Source organism: Lepus europaeus, chromosome 15 (genome assembly GCF_033115175.1).
Source record: "Lepus europaeus isolate LE1 chromosome 15, mLepTim1.pri, whole genome shotgun sequence".
In the NCBI taxonomy this organism is placed as follows: Eukaryota; Metazoa; Chordata; class Mammalia; order Lagomorpha; family Leporidae; genus Lepus; species Lepus europaeus.
The window spans coordinates 27,630,914-27,643,598 of NC_084841.1; the positions used below are offsets into that span (position 1 = coordinate 27,630,914).

General features: G+C 45.2%; 1 protein-coding gene across 1 annotated transcript in view; it reads left to right on the forward strand.

The window, feature by feature from the left end:
* TTC23L (tetratricopeptide repeat domain 23 like) overlaps positions 1–12,685 on the forward strand; it is a 58,415-nt gene that overhangs the window by 11,141 nt on the left and 34,589 nt on the right. The window lies entirely within an intron of this gene.

Here is a 12,685-nt window from a genome sequence, read left to right on the forward strand (position 1 = left end):
GTCTGTCAAGAGAGGAGGTGATAATTGTTCTGTCTTTGAAGGCTGAGTAAAGGACTTGAGGGGAGTAGCGCAGAGTGCCATATTTGTTCTCCCTGTGTGTCCCTCTGGGGAATGGGAGGAGAGGGGAAGGCATTCAATAGGGAACTCTTTTTTTTTTTTTTTTTTTTCTCAGGCAGAGTGGACAGTGAGAGACAGAGAGAAAGGTCTTCCTTTTGCCGTTGGTTCACCCTCCAATGGCCACTGCGGTAGGCACGCTGCGGCTGGCGCACCACGCTGATCCAATGGCAGGAGCCAGGTGCTTCTCCTGGTCTCCCATGGGGTGCAGGGCCCAAGGACTTGGGCCATCCTCCACTGCACTCCCTGGCTACAGCAGAGAGCTGGCCTGGAAGAGGAGCAACCGGGACAGGATTGGTCCCCGACCGGGACTAGAACCCGGTGTGCCGGCGCTGCAACGCGGAGGATTAGCCTAGTGAGCCGCAGCGCCGGCCTTGGAACTCTTTTTTTAAAAAAGATTTATTTTTATTTACTTGAAAGATGGAGTTACAGAGAGAGGGGGAGAGACAGAGAAAGAGAGAGAGAGAGAGAAAGATTTTCCATCCACTGGTTCACTCCCCAAATGGCTGCAATGGCTGGAACTGGACCAGGTCAAAGCCAAGAGCCAGAAGCTTCTGAGTCTCCCACATGGTTGCAGGGGCCCAAGCACATAGGCCATCTTTCACAGCTTTTCCAGGCACATTAGCAGGGAAATGAATCAAAAGTGGAGCAGCCAGGACTTGAACCATCACAAACAGTGGCTTTATCCACCATACCACAACACTGGCTCCCATTATGGAACTCTTTACACAGGACTTTGTAAGTTCTTTCCAGTCCCAAGGGACCAGAGTAGAAAAGAAGCTACTTCAGGACAGGCAGGTCATGCCTGGAAATGAGATTTAAAAGGTGATTTGGATCTAGATATCAGGGAGTGTAGAGAGTTATTACAAGGTTTTAAATGGAATAGTAACATAATCCAGTTTGTGTTGTGAAAAGAGAAATTCTGGAGAATGGGTTGGGTGGTAAAGAAAGTAGAAGTGAAGAAGATCAGTTAGGCCATTATCCTGCCCCGATGAGAGCCAGTGAAGGCATGGCCATGACCGTGGGAATGCAGAAAAGATAACTTTAAATGTAGAGTTGGTGACATAGCATGGCCAGTTCAGTATGGAGTGTACTGAGTTGAAGTGGCCATGATGTGGACAGTTAGCTGAAATATAGAATTAAAGAGGAAGACTGAGTTGATAGAGGAAGGGAGGAGAAATTCTTGAGTTTGCTTTCAGACAGGTTGGATCCCATTTATGTTGATAGGTCCAGCAGGCAACTGACAGGTGGGTATAGAGCTCAAGAAAGAGTCAGACTGGGGGGCTTCGCACATAGATGAGCAGGTGGAGGCCATTGGAGTAGACGAGCTTGGTCAGAAAACATGTATAGTAACAGAGGGGCAGGGGGCTGAGGACAGAAGAAGAGTGTTAGGAATGGGTAGTGGAAGAGGAGCTAACCAAAGAAATGGAAAAAACAAGAAGTGCTGTGTCATCGAGGCTAAAGTTGAAGAGAGAGTTTCAAAAAGAAAAGCAGTGTAGTTTCAATAGTTTCAGATGGTAGAGACAGGGTCAAATAAGGAGAAAGCTACAGACACAGCCATGAGTTTGGCAATTGGTAGGTAACTGATACTTGCTTTGGCACAGGCAAGAACACTCCTTGGGCCCTGGAAGAGCCCAGATTCAAAGCGATTCACTAAGAGACTTTTGCTAGAATTCAGACTTGAAGTGATGACGGCTTGGATTGGAGAAGATGGCATTCGAGAGGGAGATTTGTCTGAACTTGGGGTATGGCCAAATGCTGCCTTCCCTGGCTTGTATAGTAGATTACTATGGTGGGTCTAGGGGAGAATGTTGGCCCACATCTTCTGAAATAACCCATTCTACAATCAGCAGCAAACTAACTTTGAGTTTTACTTTTCCAACTAGATTCTATGTGGAGTCAAGATAGGTAGACAAGCCGTATCACAAAAGATGGTAAAAGCATTCTTTCTTCCCTAGTTTACGATTGCTCCTGCTCTAAGAATGAACTATGTTGGGGTAATAGATTGGAGGGGGAGAAAGTTTTCCTGTGAAAAGAGGATTTTTGTTTGTTTTCCCATTTGGGAAAATAGCTTCCTGGTTAGATGAAGTGACCAGGTGGTATATCATTCCTAGACATGAGCCCAGACTTCCTGACACCCACCCTAGAGTTTTTCTAGAATAGATGATGATTGTGACCTTTCCTTGAGAATAGTCCAGTGCCTCTTATTTCAGTTGCAGCCCTGACTCAGGTTCTTCACTGAAGCTTTTTTTTTTTTTCTTTTTCTTTTTTTTTTCTGCCTGATTCATAGAATAAAATAAGTAAAGTCCTGGAAATATCCTTCAAGGGGGGTGAAGTATATGCTAAGTTACACTTAGTTTCATTATCATTAATTCTGTAACTGCTTTACAATGGACAGAATAGATGAATTGGTCTTCTGTGCAGGCAGGATACAAGTGTCTGTGTGTGTTCATGCCTGGCTGCACGTGTGTGTGTGCGTGTGTGTGCATGCGTGTTATAGCTATCAGATCTGCCTTCCTCATTTCCCTTTGAGCTTGCTAGCGCTGGGATATGGGGGGTCAAGTCAAAAGGCTGATTTCTCTCAATAAACAGTCTTTCAGTGAATAGTGAGAGCCTTATATATAAAAAATATGTGCAGAGCACTTTGAAAAATATAATATATAGAAGCCCTCCAAGAACTTGCAACCTAGAGTGAGCTACCTAGAGACTACCTATGATAGAAGGCACTGAAGGTAAATGCCATGTAATTGATTTGCATACAGGGCTTTGGGAAGGTTGGATGAAATAATCCTAAATTGTTAAGTGATAGACTTAGCAGGGAGATGGCACTTGAGGAAGACAGTAAGAAATAAGTAGGGTTTCAGTAGGTAGAAGGTATTTCTAATCTAGAGAAAGGCTTAGGCAAAGACCCGAGGATGGGAAAGGCATGGTCTACTTAGAAAGCAACAAGCATCCCTGTCTGGCTAAGGATAGGACTAGGAAGACATACCTGGAAAGAAGGGTATATTGGGCAGAGGTTACGGACTTTGGGATATATTTGGTAGATGAGGAGGACTACTGGAGATTTTCCAACAGGATGATGACTATATCAAAGTGCACTTTTTTGGCAAGGTTCATCCAGCAATGATAGCTAGAACAGACACTGTCTCATTCATGTAGGTCTAAAAGTAGGCTAATCACAAGAGAGAATGGGTGAGAAGGAAGGGATTCTTCTGGGAATCTCTCCTTATAACATATAAATAAGATTATTCTTTAAAATTATGTATGATAGTAAAAGATTGGAAACAACCAAGCATTCATCAGTAGGGAACTAATATATGCCCACAAAGGGATACATGCCTACTCTCCATACTACATTCTAACTTAATTGAGGGAAGATAGGAGGGTAACTAGGAAGGCAGAAAAGTCAAGTGAAGATAATTTTATAAGGCAAGGGGGTGAAACAATATTTTATGCAGAGAGGAAGGAGCCAATTAGGACAGAGAGTTCAAAAGTTTTAAGAAACAGAGTAATTAGTGGAGTAGGATTCATGAAAGAACATGAAGCCTTTGGAGAGCACAGTGTGTAAAAGCATGCTGGGGAAGTAGAGGAACGGGCTCCAGAGTGGAATTCTGTTGCCAGCTGCTCTAGTGAGAATTCCAAGGACCTACTGATACAGCAGCTGAGAACAGGCCCATGGGGAACACCAGGGCAGTTTTGATCGTAGTGGTGAACTGTTTGCCAAGTGTTCAGGAAGAATACAGCAATGAAGAAGGCAGTTTCCTGATATTTTGCTTATTGCTAAAGAAACAATAGATTGATCAGCGGACCTGCTATTACTGGGAACCTTTCAGTTATGCAGGGCTCTGTTCCAAGATTTCTTCAAAGTCCGGAAACAGAGGCATATATCATGGCCCCTACTTTTTCTGTGTAGTTGGTAAAGAGAGCTGGCACAGGAACAGCAGAAGATGATTAAAAAAACAAAACAAAACAAAAAAAAGAAACCCGGTAATTTGACTTGCCCAAAGCCCCATACCTGCCTGATTTTGGTTTACATTTGAAAATGCAGTCCTTTTTAAAAAACAAAACAAAACAAAACAAAACAAAAACAGATTCTGTAAGGAACATTAGGAAAAATGTCAATAAGAGAAATGGACCCACATAATAAAGATGTTGATCAATATATTTCTCCAAACTTATTTCTCTCAGGCACTATTTAATCTTTCTTTCATGAATTGAATTAATTCTTGCAACAGTTATATAAGACAGAAGAAGGTATTTTCATTACCAGTTCATAGGTATATAAACTGAGGCATGAATTAAGTAACTTGTCAAGACCGCTTGGATTTGTCAAGTGGTTAAACCAGGATTTGTACCTGGGTCCGACTCTGGACCTGCTCTTTTTAGTCAGTGTGCTCCACTAACTTCTTAAAGCTAGATGATGATCTAAGGTGACAGCAGCAACCTCCAAAGACTTGGTAGCTCTTGGATTCTCTCTGGCCTGAGTTGGTGTAAACACACCAATCATAGAATCTCAAGCCAAACAAGCAAAATGATTGGTATGTTGGGTAAATAGTCTTTGGACCCATTTTGCCAGTCCATCGCTATTTCCTTTAATTTCTGACTCCGAGTCCCCAGCAGCAGACCTTGCTGCCACCCTGTTGCTGTACTGTCCGTGCCAGAAGCATGGTGTCCTTGGCTTGAGAGGGCAGGTAGATAAAAATGAGTTGGTGTAGAAGCAGACGTTGGCACTGAAGATGGGAAACTTTGAGTTAGGGAAGGAAATCACAACTCTATGAGTCTCCTTTATGAGAGACACAATAATGAAAGTATTAAACATATATACAGTGTGTTTTTTTTTTTTACATAAAAAGAGGTGCTCTTGCAATTAATAAAAGCACATTCATTTCAAAATGTTACTGGTATTAAATATATGGTGCTTTTGTCATGAAATTTCTAAAGTAGAATGTGCTGAAAAACAGCCGTCACAAAGTAGACAAAGCCACGTGATTATTTTTTAAGACATAAAGGAGCACTTTCATACTTGAAAATGTTGGAAAACATTTGTCCATCGCAGTCATCTCCCAACTCTTGAGAATAAGCTCCCTTGCCATAAAAAGTATAGATTTGTATTTATTATAAGTTGTATATAATGATATTGTTATGTAATTTTAGAGATATTTATAAATACAAAAAAAAGAATAAGATATTTTAAAAAGCAGAGAAGTTTTTGTTTTTCCCCATACACCCTTATGGAATCTTACATTTCCATGGGGGGTACATGTGCTCCACTTTGGAGACCAGAGGGGTTTCTATGAAGGTCGAAGGAGTGACTTTTCCCCTTTGGGGTTTACTTTAAAGTATAATAAAGTATTTTAAGCCAAGATCCTGTGTTGCAGTTGATTTCTCAACAATGTTGCAGTGGATTTGTTTCTGAGAGGAGGAGTGTGGTGGGGGCAAGAGGTGCGGAGTCACCACACAGACACCAGGAGTCTGGTGAAAGCCGGCTTGAGGCAGGCAGCCCGTAGACTCATTTATTTCAGTTGGTACAACATCTTATATAGCCAAGACCAGCCAATCCAGTCAAGGGGTGGTCTATGCCCCAACAAATCACAGCCTGTTTCCTGGCAGGGTCCATTGCCAGGTGTGATTCAAAGCCATCCAATCACAGCCTGTTGCCAGGCAGGCTCCGTTGCCAGGCAGGCTCCGTTGCCAGGTGGGATTCAAAGCCATTCCTGAGTAACTGATGCTCACTTGCCAGCAGCCACCTTGGCATGGCCTTCTCATTCCACCACATTTCCCCCTTTTCATTTATTTTTGAGCAATGGGAGGCATGATTCTTGGCCATACCATTGTTGACCCCATTTCCATGTGGTCTCCGTATGCAGCTGTGACTGTCTTAGGTTGTCCCCCAGGGGATCTTACCCGTCATTGACTAACCAGCGCTCAAATCGAGAGACCACAGGATTGCTTGCTCAGATAGGGGTAGGAATGAGGAATAATGGTTATCAGGAATGGCATGACCGCACACAGGCAATGGGCCATTTGAGTGGCTGACCAGAGCTAGTGGGGTATAAAACAGTAACAGATATGGCTATGGGCAGTTTCTCAGGGTAGGATAATAGGGCAGGTGCGTCTGCTAACAAGGCGGGTTCTCAGTCTTGTTCAGCTGGTTCTGGTTGGCTGTCAGTTGCAGGCTTGATGTTTCTGGCTGGTACCCAAATGGGCTGTTCCACATTCTCTGGACCTTTGGTTAGCAGAGGGTGTGGTCCTTTCCATTCTCCTGTCAGGGGGGTCTTTCCACCTAACCATAGGGGCTGGGGTCTGGGATGGAAAGGATCCCCAGTGTTTATAAGCTGGGCTTATCCCTTGGGAATCAAAAGTAAGAAAATTGATAGTGAAAAGGACCTCAGTCAAAGCAAGCTGTGGGTCTGAGGGCACATGATTGTTTTTTGTCTTTGTAAGAGATCTTTAATTGTCCTATGAGTTCTTTCAATGATTGCCTGTCCCTGTGGGTTGTATGGGATAACCGTGGCAGACTGTATGTTCCAAGATTTCAGGAAGGAATTAAATTCCTGTGAAGTATACGCTGGCCCGTTATCAGTCTTTATGGTCCAGGGGACACCAAGGACCAGCATGGCTGATTTAACCACCTTTATCACATTACTAGCCTTTTCTCCGGATTGGGCTGTTGCAAAAACAGCCTTTGAGTAAGTACCTACCACCACATGGACAAACTTAAGTTTACCAAAGGAGTTAATGTGGGTGACGTCCACTTGCCATAGCTTATTAGGAGTAAGGCCTCGCGGATTCACTGCTTATTGCAGTGGACCTAACGGGGCGAGGGTTGCACAATTCTTGCAAGAGTGCACTAGGTGTTTGCATTGGCTCATTGTTAGCTCTGGGAAAAGTAATTTTATGTTGCTTGCTGACATATGAAATTTTTGGTGTAAAATATGGGCTTGTTCTAAGTGTCCAATGGAAGCCGTGTTGCAGGAGATAAGACGATCAACCTTTCTGTTGCCTTGGAAAATAAAGCCAGGTAACCCAGTATGTGATCTTACGTGTGATATATACCATGGGTATTTTCTGTTCTCAGTTAGCTCTTTAAGTGTTGTGAATATCTGGTCAATTGGCTTATTGGTTGGGTTAAAGACTGCAAAAGGGATCATCTTTGCTACCCATACTGAGTATTTGCTGTCCGAAAATATATTTACCGGTCCATCTTGGCTAAGGAGTAGAACCTTGACTATTGCTCTTATTTCTCTCAACTGTACTGATCCCCCGTGGGGTTCTACATGGATCTTATCTTTTTCTGTTAAAGATTTGATCACTATTCCAAACAGTGACTTGTTGGCATCCGTAAATGCACATGGTGCCATGGGTATAGGTTGATTAGCAAGGAAAGCATGTTTTGGATAGTCTGTTTTTAAGGTTTGTAGTGTCTGGAGTAGCCTGTCCACCAGCAGGTGATTGTCAACCTATCCCGGGAAATTTATCATTAACGTTTGGAAGAGTGTGCTATTCTGCATCAATGTCATGCCTTGTGGGAATACTGTCCACTGGAATCTTTTTGCAGGGAGCTGGAAATTGGGCTCCCATACCATAAAGGCAAAGTAAGCCTTATCCTGCTGCTCAGTGGGAATGGAAAAGAAGCAATCTTTGATATCAATGGTAACTATGTGGTATCCGATAGGAGTGGCCCCTGGATGGGGAATGCCAGCCTGGAATGTTCCCATCTTTTTTATATTTTCGTTAATAGCTCTCAAATCCTGTAGAAGCCTGTATTTTCCCTGTTTCTTTGGTATCACAAAAATGGGTGTGTTATGAGGGCTAGTGGAGGGTTCTATGCGTCCCTTTTCCAATTGTTCCTGTACCAATTCTTTAAGGATGCTAAGTTTGGGTTGTATTATTGGCCACTGCTCTACCCAGATGTTTCCCATTTTTTTCCCATTCAATGGGGATTGTGCTTGGCTTTTGTATGAGGTGAGCAGTGGCCCCTAGAATTGAAGGTGAATCTTACTTGTAGGTTCTCCATTAAAGCTGTTGGCTTGTGGAGATTTGTGATCCATAGTAAGTACCACTTGCATTTGTGAGAGCATATCTCTCCCCCATAAGGTCATGGAAACCTCAGCAATTAGTGGAAAGATGGTTCCTGTATCTCCATTGTCATCTCGCCAAGTTACAGGCGTGATGACCTGATCAGCCAATTTTAATCCTCCAACACCTTGGAGGTCAGGTCCAGGTGCTGTCTTCCAATGTTGCATTTTTCTTGCATCCCTAGCTTTTAAGACAGTAACATCTGCTCCCGTATCAATTAAACCCACAAAGGCAATGTCATCTAAATATAGGGTCAATTTCAGCCTCAGATTGAAGATGGGCATCGACCAGTTAATGGTGGGGGGACTCCCTCTTACTTGCTGGGCTGAGGGCCACCCCACTGGGAGTTTAAAGGCTTGGTCTTGCAATCTTTTGCCCAATGAAAGCCTTTTTTACATCTGGGACACAGCGCTTTGGGCTTGCCCCGTCTTTCAGCATTTGGGCAGTTTCGCCGTAGGTGTCCTATTTCCTGGCATCCCCAACAAACTGGAGGGTCATTAGACTTCTTTGTGCTCAATTTATTTTTTTATTTTATTTTTTTATTTTTGACAGGCAGAGTGGACAGTGAGAGAGAGACAGAGAGAAAGGTCTTCCTTTTGCCGTTGGTTCACCCTCCAATGGCTGCTGCGGTAGCGCGCTGTGGCCGGCGCACTGCGCTGATCCGATGGCAGGAGCCAGGTGCTTCTCCTGGTCTTGCAGGGCCCAAGGACTTGGGCCATCCTCCACTGCACTCCCTGGCCACAGCAGAGAGCTGGCCTGGAAGAGGGGCAACCGGCACAGGATCGGTGCCCCAACTGGGACTAGAACCCGGTGTGCCGGCGCCGCAAGGCGGAGGATTAGCCTAGTGAGCCGCGGCGCCGGGGTGTGCTCAATTTATTAATGGCTGCAGTTAGGGCCTGTATGGGTGTATTGGCAGGGTTTACCTCCTTTGTGGCTGCTATCCATTTAGAAATATCTTCATTACAGACTGGGCGATTGCTGCTTTTGCCTCTTTGGTAGCACCTTCCCAAGCTAATTATTTGACCAAATTGTCTTTATTAGGGCCAGGCAGTAATCTTTTCTCTGCTGCCTCCAAGACTCTGGCAAGGAAATCGGGGAACCATTCGCCTGGGCCTTGAACTAGATTTCTAAAGAGCTGACTATAATTAGGAGGATTTATATTTTTTAAGGCTTTAAGTGCCAAATCTCTGACCTGATCAAAATAGGCAACTACTCCAATGCGGGCCTGTTCATGAGGATATATGTAGGTGCCACGGCTTGTAAGCATATCAAAGGTTACGCTATTCCATAGGCAGCATTAGTCCTCGCCACAGTTTCAGCCTCTTCCTGATAGGAGGCTTTCCACTGTAAAAACTGTGGTCTCGACAAACATGCTTTGAGCAGTACAGCCCAGTCAAAATGAGTTTGAAGGTTTGCTGCCCATTGTGTGAGCACTTGTTCAAAGTAGGCAGAGTCAGGAACTGACTCTTAAGAAGCCTTTTTTAGCATAGTAAGGTCATTTATGGGTGTTGGACTCCAGGGCCTGAATTCTGCATCCGCTCCTACATTAACAGCAAATGTGCAGGTGGGATGGGGTCTAGCGGCTGCCCTAAGAGCTTGGGGTGCCCGAGGACTGCCACAAATGTGGAGATCCTCACTGGGTGTGGATGGGATGACCTCGCATGAGTAATTGTCTAGAGGTCCTCTAAGTTCATCCCACGGGTATGTTGGGGGGGGGGGGGGTGGCTGACTAGGCATTGCTACCTTGTTTGCTACCTTGTTTGTTACCTTGTATGCTACATAGTCATTTTCACTGTGGGAGCTCTCTGTCCCTAAGTCATCAACTGTTGTCTGTGAGACAGACGCCTGGAGTGACAGGCTCTTATCACTCACAGATTCACTATGTTTGGTAATCTGTGTGCACTTCTGAGAGGGGGGTATCTTTCCCATGTCTGAGCACTTAAGAGCGGCACGGCACGGCAACTCTAGCCAAAGGAAAGACACACACGGCACTGCTACCATAACAAAGCAAATTCCTAGCACCTCAGCTGTTGATGACATTTTGCAGGAGGTTTCCCTACGTTAGACAGATAGTGGTGTATCAGATCGTAAGTATGTCCTATGCTTAGTGGGGGACTTCCTTGATTCGTTAGGTCAAGGCCGTATGCCCACACGGTGTCTCCGGAGCGTCACCTCTCTCGAGTGAGGGAAGATGACTTGGTTCCGAATTCTGGGATGATCAGTCCCTTATGTGAATTCGCCGGGTGAACTGAAAGTAAAAGGAGGAGCCGAGAAGTGACGTATGCTTCTGGGCGTTGTGTACCTAACCTGGGGTCACTTAGACCGAGGACAAGGACAAGGAAAGGGGTGTAGGAGGGGGTTCTGTGCTCACCCTCACAGAACCGAGCAGCACACAAAACACCGAGAGGTCTTCTTGCCGAAATCCAGGGGGGACCTTGTTTGCATTAGCTCCAGGTCTCTAGCTGAGCTTTTTCACCAGGACCACAATGTGGGTCATGGTAGCCTGGAGACAAGGAACTGTATCAGCTGCTGAGCTTAGAGGAAAAGTATTCCTCCAGGGTCACTGGGGCAGTGAGGCAGGCTTGCGAAGCCTCAGGGCTGCTGCAGAACAGCTTTCTCGTGTGTGTCTTGTTTTGTTCTCCATTCATGAGCCCAGAAGGAGTGTTGCGCAGATGTGGGGATGGGAGCTCCTCTAGTTTCCTCTTTGGCCCAGTGGAGCATCTGAATTTGCCGCACTCCTTATTGACACACTCCCAGGAGCCTACCTGGTTGTGGAAAACAACCTATTTGGTCAATAGAGTCTCCCAGTTTCCTACTTCATGGTCTTGTTCTGGGAAGTAGCAATGCCAGCGTCTGATGTCCCAGGCAGGGGTTTCTGTGAGCTGTTAGTTGATGCTGCCTTCTTTAAAAACTGCAAGACCCCCAGTTGCCTGATAGGTCAGATCCAGCATCCTCACCTTGACATCTGCTGTTGTTTGAATGTGTCCCCTCTAAAATTCAGGTGTTGCCAGTGTGGTAGTATTTAAGAGGTGGGGCCTTTAAGATGTGATTAGCCCAAGAGGGCTCTCCCTCGTCAATAGGGTTAAGGCACTCTTAAGAGTCCTCATGCTGCAGCATTAGCCCTTCTTTCTCCCACACCTTCCCCATGTGAGGATGCAGCAAGAAGGCCCTTTCCAGATCCAGGCACCGTGATTTTCAACTTCCCAGCCACTAGAATTGTAAGAAATAGATAACCTCGTGTCTGGTGTTGCATTGTAGTATCACGATAGGATTAAGGCAGCATCCAAGACTTCATTCTACATTTCCAATCCATACCTAATAATTAAATTCACACTTCCCCTTCAGTCAGGTTGGTCTTCTTACCAGCTTCCCACACACTCCTGCAGCCCCTCAACTTCATGACCACGTGCATGTGTAAACACAGACACACACAGGCAAACACCTTATTCTTCTGGCTTTATGACCCCAGGCTGTTTACTCCGAGCAGAAACTCCTCCTTTTCTACACCAGTGAAAATCCTATGCAGTGTTCAAAAGCAAGAAGGGTGCCATGTCCTCTCGAAAGATTTTCCTAACAGCTCTGTGGTCCTCAGGCAACTTTGCATACATAACACCCAGAATAGTTATCAATGTGGATTGCTTACCACCGAGACCCTGTTGCTTATTCTAACTCTGAATTCTTGATTCTCACTTCAGAACTTGTAAACTGTAACTACTGAAAGTGAGGCCCAGACACCTGCATTTTCACAGGGTTCTTGTGATGGACAGTACAGTCCGAGGGCCACCATTACTAGGTAACTTAGGATACAGCCCTCTTTTTATCTACAAGTCTGTTGTTCTCTTGAGACTTAAGGAACAGATATGTGTGAGTGTTCTCCAGACACTTCTTGGCTTTGAGACCACTTTTAGAGCCCTCCCAGAGGTGACTTTGTTCCCTTTCATTCTTGTAGCCCATTGTGGAGATCTGCACATTTAGAACATGTGAGGGCTGCAGGCAAGTTTTTCAAATCAGCTCTGTTGCCACTGACTTGTGACCATGCTGGAACAAGGCTCCAGGGGCCACCTGCAGGGCAAGTTAGGTAGGACCTGGGCTGCAGGTGTGAAGTGAGGATTAGGAGCACACAGGCCTACCAGGCAGGGGAGAATATGTTTACCAGCCCTTAGCGTCCTGCAGTGACAGGCCTGGAAGTGAATGCCAGCCATATTTGCTTCAGTAGCACGGAGGAGAACGAGGGTGGTCGGTTCTCTGTGGCCTTTCTCTTCTTCCCCAGGGCTTCCCCTTTCATCGGGAAAAGGAAGGACATGACCAGGTTGTAAGAGTAGTCCTGTAAACTGAATGTTCCCAAGTCTATCTCTGTTAACCGGGCCAATAGCAGCTCAAATAAATGCCCAGAAACACCAGGCTGTAGTTAGAAAACAAAGAGAAAAACCCACCAGTTCTATCCGGCTGGGCTTGGGCAATCCCTTTGTCTTTTTAATAAGGAACCTCACTA